The sequence below is a fragment of the Leopardus geoffroyi genome, chromosome X (assembly GCF_018350155.1).
Source record: "Leopardus geoffroyi isolate Oge1 chromosome X, O.geoffroyi_Oge1_pat1.0, whole genome shotgun sequence".
In the NCBI taxonomy this organism is placed as follows: Eukaryota; Metazoa; Chordata; class Mammalia; order Carnivora; family Felidae; genus Leopardus; species Leopardus geoffroyi.
Window position 1 is genome coordinate 93,463,876 of NC_059343.1, and position 13,421 is coordinate 93,477,296.

At 41.3% G+C, this 13,421-nt stretch overlaps 1 pseudogene; it reads left to right on the forward strand.

Moving 5' to 3' along the window:
- Positions 1-12,085, forward strand: part of LOC123594422 — a 37,853-nt pseudogene extending 25,768 nt beyond the window's left edge.
- The last annotated feature ends 1,336 nt before the right edge of the window (positions 12,086-13,421 follow it).

Below are 13,421 nucleotides of genomic sequence, written 5' to 3' on the forward strand. Positions count from 1 at the left end.
GCTGGGAAGAAAAACACCATTTTATGCAGAGCGATAGATGGTTACAATCTATTAAGCTGTAGTGACATGACCTTAATATTTGAATGTTTTAATTTATTGACTAATTATATTTCCAGACAAAAATAACACATTTGCGATCTCAGCACAAAGGACCCCTTTTTTGTAGGACTATCACAGAAATTAAAACTAAACTTTTGGACAAGATTTAAAAAGACTACCTTGTCACCTTTTTGTTCATGATGCTAGTTTTCCACTTGAAATCAGCTCACCTTGTGATATATGAAAGGACACACAAAGTATGAAATGAAGGAAAATGAAAAATTAATGTACAAGCAGTAAGTAAAATGAGCTGCGTTGTCTACTTTGGTAGAAGGATGTAGGATACGTTATTTTCATTACCAGCTGCTCTTGTAAACAACACAGTTTAGTTCAATTAGCGTGACTCATTCAAACAGGTCATTAAATCAATATTACAGGCTAACTGAACTGATGAATCAAAAATGTTTTTCATGCCTGAAAGTCACCACATTATGTAAATTCTGTCAGAGTACAACCTTGATCGACCTGAATCTAACTAACCTGAACCTTCAATTAACAGGATTTTTTGGAAACATTCACTTGTATTTAAAAATTTTTTTTTTCAACGTTTATTTATTTTTGGGACAGAGAGAGACAGAGCATGAACAGGGGAGGGGCAGAGAGAGAGGGAGACACAGAATCGGAAACAGGCTCCAGGCTCTGAGCCATCAGCCCAGAGCCCGACGCGGGGCTCGAACTCACGGACCGTGAGATCGTGACCTGGCTGAAGTCGGCCGCTTAACCGACTGCGCCACCCAGGCGCCCCAACATTCACTTGTATTTTAAAAGAACAAGGTAAACGACAAGACAATTTCATATCAAGTATAGTGTCGATATAGCTGATAATCATAGGCTGCTCCAATGAGTAGGCCTATTCTGTGTATTTTGAGGGCCATCGGGAAGAATTCTAGTCCCACAGACAGCATCCTGTTGATAATGCCTCAACATCTACCTTGGTTATTCATCTTCGATTGAAAAAAATGGTGAAATACAGCTGTACTTGATAAGAGAATTTCATAACCTAATAAGTGAATTACACCTCTTCAGTAGAGTTTATTAGATATTTTCCAACATGAAAGTTCACTGAGAGGCCCATAACAGATCAGTTTCGGTGAGGTAAGGGTAGGTCAAAGACCAAGGACAGGACAGTGTCCAAGAAGGGCACACCTCATATGGCTACCACATGAGGGACCCTGGCTATCTAGCAAGGAAATATGGAACGTATTCTTGGGGACAGGCAATCAAGGGAAGGCAGGAAGACACCAAATCAAACTTTACAGTTTTTCTAAGGTCAGCTTTACATTCTCTCTTTCCAACGTTAAAAATTTTTTTAAAAAAGCAGTTAAGTGTCTGACTTCCACTCAGGTCATGATCTCGTGATTCGTGAGTTCGAGCCCCACATCAGGCTCGCTGCTGTCAGCGAAGAGCCTGCTTTGAATCCTCTGTCCCTCTCTCTCTGCCTTCCTCTCTCTCTCTCTCTCTCTCTCTCTCAAATAAAATACATAGATAAATAAATTGATATCTTCTTTTCCAGTGAGCTTTCGTGCATGGTAACTATAGGGAACTTCCCCCAAGAAAAAACACGAGCTCTTGGAGAGAACATAGCCAGAAAGTCAAGCTGCCTCTTGGCCTTTGATTCTGAAGGTTTCTTTAGACATCAGCCTCCCTTCAAAAAGAACAAAATACCAAATAACATCAGTCATAGGAAAGTCAGGGGGGTCATTTATTCCAGCCAGCTCCAGTTAATTTAGAAATAATTTATCTATTTACGAAATATTATAGTGGCCTTTAATTTTCACTACAACAATCTGAGCTGTGGCAATACCATGTAGAGACTCCCTTGGGCGTGGGGTGGGGTGTATAAGTCAGTAAAACTTTGTCAGACTGGAGATGCTAAGTATACTTTTAACACACTAGTACCTTAGATTCAAGGTAAAAGTTGTCATAGAATCCAAGTATCCGTTTTTTCTTTTTCTTTTTTTAAATGAGGTACGATCTCAAGTGGAAAAAGTAAAAGAAGATGTATTTATAGAACAAACTGTAATTATAATCAGAAAAAACATTCAGGGGGAAGATGAGCTATACAGGACCCGCTTTGAATAACTCAATTAATTAACTAATTAATCAAAGAGCTATTGAGCATCCATGATGTACCAGCAACTATGCTAAATTGGTGATGTGTCTATATCTTTTCCTGTGCTGCTTCTTTGTTAGATATTCCCAGAGTGAAAGGCCTTTGGTTCTAAAGTATTTAAGGTTTAGTCTGAGAGCAATGGGTTTTAGGCATGGGAATGGCATCATGGGATTCACACATTAGAAGAGATTTTTCTTTCTTTCTTTTTAAAAAATTTTTATTGTGTATGTTTTTTAAATATGAAATTTATTGTCAAATTGGTTTCCATACAACACCCAGGGCTCATCCCAACAGGTGCCCTCCTCAATACCCATCACCCCCCCACCCCCACCCCCCATCAACCCACAGTTTATTCTGTTTTTAAGAGTCTCTTATGGTTTGCCTCCTTCCCTCTCTAACTTTTCTTTCCCTTCCCCTCCCTCATGGTCTTCCGTTAAGTTTCTCAGGATCCACTTAAGAGTGAAACCATATGGTATCTGTCTTTCTCTGCCTGACTTATTTCACTTAGCATAACACGCTCCAGTTCCATCCACGTTGCTACAGAAGGCCAGATTTCATTCTTTCTCATTGCCAGGTAGTATTCCATTGTGTATACAAACCACAATTTCTTTATCCATTCATCAGTCGACGGACATTTAGGCTCTTTCCACAATTTGGCTATTGTTGAGAGTGCTGCTATAAACATTAGGGTACAAGTGCCCCTATGCATCAGCACTCCTGTATCCCTTGGGTAAATTCCTAGCAGTGCTATTGCTGGGTCCTAGGGTAGGTCTACTTTTAATTTTTTGAGGAACCTCCACACTGTTTTCCAGAGTGGCTGCACCAGTTTGCATTCCCACCAACAGTGCAAGAGGGTTCCCATTTCTCCACATCCTCTCCAGCATCCATAGCCTCCTGATTTGTTCATTTTGGCCACTCTGACTGGCATGAGGTGATATCTGAGTGTGGTTTTGATTTGTATTTCCCTGGTGAGGAGCGATGTTGAACATCTTTTCATGTGCCTGTTGGCCATCTGGATGTCTTCTTTAGAGAAATAAGTGTCTATTCATGCTTTCTGCCCATTTCTTCACTGGGTTATTTGTTTTTCGGGTGTGGAGTTTGGTGAACTCTTTATAGATTTTGGATACTAGCCCTTTGTCCGATATGTCATTTGCAAATATCTTTTCCCATTCCGTCGGTTGCCTTTTAGTTTTGTTGATTGTTTCCTTTGCTGCGCAGAAGCTTTTTATCTTCATGAGGTCCCAGTAGTTCATTTTTGCTTTTAATTCCCTTGCCTTTGGAGATGTGTCAACTAAGAAATTGCTGCGGCTGAGGTCAGAGAGGTTTTTTTCCTGCTTTCTCCTCTAGGATTTTGATGGTTTCCTGTCTCACATTCAGGTCCTTTATCCATTTTGAGTTTGTTTTTTGTGAATGGTGTAAGAAAGTGGTCTAGTTTCATCCTTCTGCGTGTTGCTGTCCAGTTCTCCCAGCATCAGTTGTTAAAGAGAACGAGAGAGAGAGCACGCGCACGTGAGCAGGGGAGGGGCGGGGCGGGGGGGAACAGAGGATCCAAGGAGGGGTCCACAGTGTCGGCAGAGAGGCTGACGTGGGGCTCGACATCATAAACCATGAGATCATGGCCTGAGCCTATGTCGGACGTTCAACCGACTGAGCCACCCTGGCGCCCCTAGAACAGATTTTTCTTATGCAGTAAAATAAATACTTTCAGATGACAGAAATGGTAACATGCAGTGAATGCTCAGAGGGAGGACAGAGTGAAAGACAGGACAATCGGGGATGATGTCCAAGTTTCTGGCTTGGAGAATGAGGTTCATGTTGATAATATTGGCCCTCAGGCTGACCACTCAAGTGTCCATTGTGTGCCAGGCATTCTGTTAGGCACAGCTGTGTTCTAGGGAGATTCTGTGTTTCGGTGGAAAATTAGGCCTTGTTCGTAGCAGACCTTCAGGGTTACCTAATCCTGCTTGAGTGGTAGCTATTTTGCAACTCTGTAGATTGGGGATAAGTGATCTTAATGCAAAATAATTCTTGTTTGTAGACAATAATGCTTGTCTAGAAACAAGCAAATCTATTTCTATGTCAGCTGGAGGGACATCTCTCCCTCTGTGGAAAAAATAGTGTTGCCTCCCATCCATACGTTCATTTCAGCATTCCTGATCTCTAGAGGCGTCTGTTCTTTGAGTTCTGCTTTTAACTGGTGGTGACACTTGACACTTTACCAGTTGCCCCATTCCTGAGCTAAATAAAATCTTTGACACATATTTATTTCTGTTTGGGGGTGAGTGTCACGATTTTGCCACTTTTCAGAACATTTTAACCGTAGCGAACGTGACAAGCGTACCTTTGTCCTCAGGGAGCTTCAATCCTAGGGGGGCAAACAGATAAGAAACCAAAGAAATAAGGACATAAGTACAGCGTGTATTGACAAACGCTAGGGAGGAACGTGTAGCAGGGAAATGGTACAGGGTGTGGGGGTGAGTGTGATGAGGTAGGATTGCAATTAAATAAGAGGACCCAAGAAAGGCCTTCCGGAGAAAGTCCTTTTAAGGCTAACTTAAAAACAAATCCTTGACTTTGGGCTATATCAGGGGCACACAAAGTTATGTGCCTGTATATACCACAGTTGCAATCCTGTAAGTTTTCCTGGTCACATGATACGTCTCTTCAAGGAGAGGAGGAAGGGTTTATTGCCCCACCCATCTTTTTGTTTTCCTCTTCCCTTTATCTTGCAGGGAAACCTACTCCATCCTCTTCCTCTCTTTCTAGACAGTATCTTATCTTCATCTAATGGAAACTGGTGGTTAACACTCAATGAACCTCTTAGTAGGAAAGGGCGCAGTCAGTTCTGAGACAGCTTTCTGAAACCGAGCTTGAAGCGAGGAAAATCGCAGTTTATGCCAGAACAGTTTTAAAAAGGTTGGGCTCTTGGGGCACCTGGGTGGCTCAGTGGGTTGAGCGTCTGACTTTGGCTCAGATCCTGATCTCACGGTTCGCGTGTTCGAGCCCTGCGTTGGGCTTACTGCTGTTAGCACAGAGCCTGCTTCAGATCCTCTGTCCCCCTCTGCCCCTCCCAGTTTTGTGCTCTCGCAAAAATAAATTGACACAAAACGTAAAAAACAAAAAAGTTTGGGATCTCTCCCAGAACACACCAATCGATGGGAAAATATTTGTTGAATTTCTCCTATGTGGACGACATTATACTTGGCAGAGAAGAGTACTTTGGAAATAAATATTTAACCTAAATTTGACAGAAATTCAAATAATTGAAAATGGACCATTGGAATGATTTTACCACCATTTCCATATTTAGGAGGATGTATGCAGATGTTTCTTCTATGCCTGTATTTGGAGGGATAAAGAAAAACATAATAGATAATTCTTTCCAAGTGTCCCTTTCCTCAACACCCTCCAGCCCCTTTTGGCCACGGTTGAGAACCATTGCTGTTAAGTTGTGCTTTTAAGAATCTTCTTTGCAAATTCAGTTACTAAATCATGGTTTCAGAGCTTCAACCTAAAGAAATTGTTTTGTGTAATTGCTAAACTTACCATCTGGATATCAGACACAGAATTAATTAAAAAGCCATCAATTCTATTTCCAATGTGTTCACAGGAAAATGATGGAAGGCAGCTTTCAGGAGGTATTTATCACACAGTGATTCACCCATGTGTTCCCTGGAACCTGCACCCTCACCGCCGGAATAATCTAGCACACACAGGCATTGATGGAAGTACTTGCTGTGGTTATGGGCTTATTTTCACACTGTACTTGTGACCCCTGAACTGCTTCATTTACCCTCCACCATTTAGTTACTGTCACCATATGCTCTGAGGATCCTGCTTTTGGGTCTTTCCCTCTGCCCTCGTACCTCTGCTAGATAGCATCAGCCCACTGGAGTCAGCTGGTGTTTCAAATAATCAAATCCAGGAAGGCGGTCATATTTGGTTATGTTGTTTGATTTTTCATAGGTGTTAATTTTGTCCCCCCAGCTAAATTCTAAGCTTCTGCAAGTTAGGGAGGACCGGGCTTTTGAGCATCGCTCCATTAATATTTACGAACAGATGCCCCTTCCCTTATGCCCATTAGTCCTTTATCTCCTAGAGTCAAAACGTTCTCGCGGCTGTTGGAGGGGTTGTAAAAATACCATGGTGGAATTTATGGGTTCACAAATGCAAGAAGGGGAAGAAGCAAATGGCTTTAGGAGGAAAGACGGGTCTAAGTTTTCGAAAGCACCATCGCAATGCAAATGTGCAATCTGGTAGGGGTAATGCTTTTTTTTTTTTTTTAAAGTTTTTAATTTACTAAAAAAATGCTTGACATTTATTTATTTTTGAGAGACAGAGGGAGACAGAATGTGAGCAGGGCAGGGGCAGAGAGAGAAGGAGACACAGAATGCAAAGTAGGCTCAGGCTTTGGGCGGTCGGCTCAGATCCTGACTCGGGGCTTGAACCCACCATCCATGAGATCATGACCGGAGCTGAAATCAAGAGTTGGATGCTTAACTGACCGAGCCACCCAGGTGCCCCTACTTTTTAAAGTGATCTCTATACCCAGCGTGGGGCTCGAACTCACGACCCCGAGATCCAGAGTTGCATGTTCTTCCAACTGAGCCAGCCAGGCAGCCTATGGTGTAACATAAAATACTGGAAGGGGGTAGCAGAGAGGAGACAGCCCCATGCGCTGAGGCTTGGGCATGCACTCAAGGATTGTCATTAGTTCCGGGACTAGCTAGGGTGGAGGAGTAGAATCAGGCGAGGAGAGGTGAATGCAGAGGGAGAAAAAGAGAAAACAGACAACCTCCTTCACAATTTTGTCAAAGGCTAGCCCTTTGGACATCCAAAGGTTATTTTTTCAGCAAACATCTTATCTCTGTCTTTGTTAGTTTGTTTTAGGCTATACTGGAAATTCCCTTATCTGCTTGTTCCTTATCTGTTCTTGATTCCTTTGCTTGTTCATTGACAGAAGGGCTGAGGGCAGCTTGTGAGATGCGTGGCTTCCTGGAAACTTTTCTTCTCTGCAGTCACCAAAGCCATTTGCTTTACCCCGTACGCTGCTTGGCTGGGCCCTGGGGATTTACATAAAGAGATATTTGAAGCAAAAACTGAGGCACTCGCATGTTTTGGTGTTGTGTGCAGACCGAGTTGATGAGGGGGGTTAACTTCTTTTCCTGCCAAGGTCATCAGGAAGAAAGCTGTCCCCTGAGACATGCTAACATTAACCTGAGAACTACAGATTGCGGATGCAGAGGGACCTTTGAGCTATAAGGCTTTCACAGTCAAACTGCACTCAATCAGAAAAATTTAAAGAGCAAGGCCACTTGAAGGGAAAAAGCTCAAATTATACATTCTTACAGAAGGAAATGCGTCTTTGTGCCTTTGGGACTAGCACAAACCCTCATATACCTTGTCTGATTGTAACAAGCCAGTGTTTTGTAGGTGGCACAGTATCAGAATGGCCATGCCCAGGCTTTGGTGCTGTGTAGCCTTGATCAAAGACACATAACTGCTATTGACTCGGTTTTTGAATCTCTCGAATAGATACCAATGTCTGTCTCCCAGGGTTTGAAGAATTAGAAATAACATAGGAAAAATACTAGCGCAGTGGTTTGGCAAACTGGGTGCCCAGTTCATGGTAGGCAATATTAATACATTATGAGTGATGTGGAAATAACTCAGGTTCTTTTCTCTGCCGGGGAGGCAGGCTAGTGGATTTAGGACTGAGGAAGAGGGTCCCCCAGCTCCACACCGGTCAGACAGTTTTCAGAGAGGTAAGACATACTGCATCATGCCAGAGAAACAGTAAACCAAAAATGTTTCAGATAAGTGAGAGGAACGCACAGAATAAACAACGTTGTATTACATAATGAGAGACCCTAAATACTCCTATTTATGGGAAATTCAACTTTGGGGCAATTACTTATAATTAGTAATATCCATTTCTGTGTAGACCGTAAATATGCTAAAGAACTTGTAAATTGCTGTTCTCTTAAGTTGATTAATCCTGTCCCTTGTTTACATTGGTAAGACATTTTGGTAGACACTTAAATATCAACATTGGCCTAGCCTGGGGTTGAATTAGCACAAATTCTGAACTAATCTGGTTGTGATACATACTGCCGGGTAAAATTCTGTTTGCTCTTCCTTTATTCAAAATTTCTTGCTTGGTGGCATATTGTTCATTAAATCGAGATAATTTCTATTTAGCCTTTCATTATCAGCAAGTGGCCTGTGGGTACTTTTTGTGGTTGTTGTTGCTACTCAGATACATTGTATTTCAAAAACATACACTGAGGAATCACTGATAAATCCTTAGGAAAACATATTCCCATGTAACTTCGAATCGCATTGAGCCATATCTGAAAGATTTTTCAAGGTCAGCTTTGGCGTATGCTAACATTGTGCCATTTGCCCGGGAATTATTTTAGTCTTTGATTAACAGGCATATGTTTAGTATGTAATATAATTTTGTGAATGCTAAATCAAATTGTAACTTAATCAGGCTGATTTAGTGGTTTGGGAGAAAGCTTTAAAATATTTTTCCTTATTTGTTGCTAATTTTTAAAAAAAAAAAAAATTCGGTCCAGTATCGTTAACATACAGTGTTATATTGGTTTCAGGCGTACAATATAGTAATTCAACACTTCTATACAACACTCAGTGCTTACCACCACAGGTGTACTCCTTAATCCCCATCACCTGTTTCCCCCATCCCCCACCTGCCCTCCCCTCTGGTAACCACCAGTTTGTTTTCTATAGTGAAGAGTCTGTTTGTTTGCCTCTATTTTCCTTTGTTTGTTTGTTTTGTTTCTTAAGTTCCATATATGAGTGAAATCATATGGTATTTGTTGTTCTCTGACTTATCTCTAGCTCCATCCATGTCATTGCAGATGGCAAGATATCATTCTTTTTCATGGCTCAATAATACTCCATTGCTCCATTTTGTGTGTGTGTGTGTGTGTGTGTGTGTGTGTGTGTGTGTGTGTGTGTGTGTTTACTACTTCTCCTCTATCCATTCGTCTGTTGATGGACACTTGGGCTACTTTCATAGTTTGGCTATTGTAAATAATGCTGCAATAAACATAAGGGTGCGTGTATCCCTTTGAATTAGTGGCTTTGTATTTTGGGGGTAAATACCCAGTAGTGTGATTACTGGATCATGGGGTAGTTCTATTTTTAACTGTTTGAGGAACCTCCATACTGTTTTCCAGAGTGGCTGCACCAGTTTGCACTCCCACCAACAGTGCGGGAGGGTTCCCCTCTCTCCACATCCTCTCCAACACCTGCTGTTCCTTGTGTTGTTGATTTTAGACATTCTGACAGGTGTGAGGCAGTATCCCGTTGTAGTTTGATTTGTATTTCCTTGATGATGAGTGACATTGAGCATCTTTTCATATGTCTGTTGGCCATCTGGATGTGTTTGGGAAAATGTCGATTCAGATCCTCTGCACATGTGGGTACAAATATCTCCTTGAGTCCCTGCTTTCATATTTCTTGGGTGTGTTCCTACGAATGGAATTGCCAGATCATATGGTAATTCTGTGTTTAACTTTGTGAGAACAACCAAACTATTTTCTGCCGTGATTGCGCTCCTTTACATTCCTACCAGCGATGCATGAGAGTTCCAATTTGTCTACATCATTGCCAAGGCTTATTTCCCACATATTTTTTTATTATAGCCATCCTAATGCATGTGAAGTGGGACCTCATTGTAGTTTTAATTTGCATTTTCCTAATGACTGAAGATATTGAGCATCTTTTCATTTGATTATTGGCCACTTGTGTACTCTCTTCAGAGAAGTATCTATTCAAGTCTTTTGCCGATAATCATGTTCCCTAAGCAAAGAGGAAGAGAGGGAGAGCAGGCAGGAGAATCAGAAAGCTGCAGGATGATGGAGAGACCACAAGAAAGACTGTTCCTTTCATTAGCTGGGATAACTAGGCAGGGAGGCTCTATCATGCTTGACGAGGTCAAGGGGAGGGTGCAAAACAACCTGATACTGAAGATAAAAAAAAAAAAATCAGGAAGAGCAGTTAAGTGCAAGTGATAATGGATATGAAGATTAGCATTCTAATCAAACACTTACATGGTTGAAGGTTGTGTGGTAACTTTTGAGAAATGGTAAATAAAGTTGCATTCTGGAATTCAGTTGTTTGACATTTGCCCTAAAGTATTATTTTAGGATCTAGTTGTTATTTTTTTTAATTATTTTTAATGTTTATTTTTGAAAGAGAGACAGAGACAGAACATGAACAGGGGCAGGGGGCAGAGAGAGAGGGAGGCACAGAATCCGAAGCAGGCTCCAGGCTCCAAGCTTCAGCACGGAGCCTGACGCGGGGCTCGAACTCATGGACCGCGAGATCATGACCTGAGCTGAAGTCCGACGCTTTACTGACTGAGCCACCCAGGCGCCCCAGGATCTAGCTGTTATTTAAGTTTACAATATGCTTTTGAGATGAACAAGGTGCAAAAGAATGTTTGTCTTTTATCTCAAACAAGTCTCAGTTTATATCTTACAGCTCAAGTCTTGGGGGCTGTGGCATACAACTGCCATCTGGTGTTGGTATGTTCTCATAGCAGGGTTATGTGTTTAGTACATTAAAAAAAAAAAAACTACTTGGGGACAGATTTTGCAAAACTAAAGTGATGAAGTGATGGTAAATTCCTCAGAAATCTAAATTGATAAGGTGTCATTGTTTGACAAGAAAAAGAGTTTAGGAAACAACCTTTGAGCATACTTTCTTAAAGAATTCAGAGGGATGCAGAAATTATTCCTATTTATTATTAGCAGCAGGGTTTTTTTTTTTTTTTTTTACGTGGATGTGGACAGTCTATGAATTGTGAATGAACTCATTGTCTTGCTGATTTGATTTACACTTGAATACGCTGTAAAGGTACACAGCTGAGAAAGTGATCAAATAAAAAAGAAGTGCATTTGGGAGGAGCTGCGCTGTGAGCTCTAAATCGCTCATTTTATAGGTTCACAGTCCCTTCAAAAAAAAAAAAAAAATCCAGCATTGTTTTTCTGCTGGGTGTAGTTCAGTCTTTTTCTGCATCACATGACAGTGCTTAATGCTCCCGGAAGTCATTTTACCCAAAGAAATCAGTTTGATTAATCAAGCCCCATGATGCTTTCAGGGTTAATAGACCTTCTGTTGAAAGTGGGCATCCTGGGAGCACAATTGTGGGGGGTCCCCTGCAGACACCTATCATCAGGACGGTTGGCAGGGACAGAACACCCTATTCCCTGCTGTCTTCTCTTAGGAGTCTAGATGTGGAAAGCTTGTCTTTTTTTTTTTTTTTTTTTTTTTTAGCTTCCTTTTAATTAGCTGATCAGGGGGAACAGCGATGAAGTAGCCCGAGGGAAACCTCGAAGCTACCCAACCGAACACCACAAGACCAGCTCTATCATCTAAGAAAAGCTGGAGTATTGCTCAGTGTTAAAGGGAGAAATAACACTGGGGATGACTGGAGTTAGGAAGGAATGAGCATCTTGAACGCATTCCTTACTGCTGTGGTCTGAGACAGTTTGCTTAGGAAATTATGACTTTATAAAGAATGCCGCTTCCCCCAGGAAAACAGTCTATTTTGTTGACTAACAGCGGAAGTTGTAAATGACTTTTAGATTTTCTTGTAGTTCCCTTTGTGAGCAATTAGCTGCCTTACTTTTTCGGTTTACAGCTGGGAGTTCCAGGCAAGGGAGGAAGCTGAGAGTGGCAAGAGAAAAAGAAATTCAGTCATCTGCAGGAAACCGCACTGGGCATCTTCCTGAACCTTCACTCCATCTCGAGCAATCAGGTCTTATTAGATACTTTGCTCTTTTGTCCAGTTCTACACCTGACATCTTTAGTGTAAGCACTGAGCAACGTGAAAAATAGGCAACAGTCTTTAAAACACGAGACTGATGTCTACTTTTGTCCTCACCTTTCTTGCCATCTCTTTTCCTCTGTGTTTCTACCCACCTGAGGTGAATACTTTGAAGATGGTGCTCCCTGATAATTAGGAGTCAGGAGTCAAACAGACAGCTTGCTATTTGTAACTTAGTACCTCTTCACCAGATGTCTGGATGCCCTTTATTTTCTGTTTCTACAGCCACCACATAAGTGTACATCTTGTTGCGAAAATTGCAACAACGAAGGGGTTTTTCTACCTTCTATTACTGTCCCATCAAAATCAATTTCCTCAAACCTTATTTTCTCTCACCCAAGTGCTTAGAATGCTTCCAATTCATGTAATAGAGCAAATCCAAATTTATCGGTATGACCTTCAAAGCTGTTCTCCGTATCGTTCACACTCGGCAGTTTCCATTGCGTGTTCTCTTAGGTCCCAGTGTGAGCTCTGTGGCAAACAAGCTCAACATGTTACATTGGCTTCTAGTATTGAATTTTCATAATGAGCTTGTAATGCAGGTACTTTTCTTCTTACTCCTACTTTACGGATGAGGAAACTGAGGTTTAAAAAAATTGAGTACTTGGGCCATGGGTAATGCAATTAGTTTGTGACAAAACTGGGATTACAATCAGTGCTGATTCCAGAATCAGTGCTGAATTCCCAGTAGGCAGACTTTCATGCCTTCAACCAGTTTTTGAAACAGGCACACATATATTTTTTTAAAATTTGGTTTGATGTTAAGAGGGGGACATTATGGAAAACTACTGGAACTTTCTTAATCTTTATTATATTGCTTTGTTTTCACTTTCCTCATTTTTTTTAAGTTTAAAAAAATGTTTACTTTTGAGAGACAGAGAGAGAGAGCATAAGTGGGGGAGTGGCAGAGAGAGAGAGAGAGGGAGACACAGAGTATGAAGCAGACGCTGCGCTCCCAGGTGTCAGCCCAGATCCCTATACGTGGCTCGAACCCACCAACCGTGAGATTATGACCCGATCCAAAGTCGGACGCTTAACCAACTGAGCCACCCAAGCATCGCTCACTTTCCTCATCTGATGCTATTGGGACTTAGTTGGCCTCTTAGAAAAAAATTGGTGAGAAAAATGACACATTATCTTTTTAAAACGTTGTGTTATGGACAATTTGGAATATATATAAAAGGTAGATAGAATAGTATAATGAATCCCTATATACCTAATAATAATAATAATAATAATAATAATACAGCCCCAATAATAATTGATTCATCATGCTTCATCCATACCTCCATCCACTATCCCCTCCCAGAGTATACTTAAGCAAGTCTCAATCATCATATCTGTAAA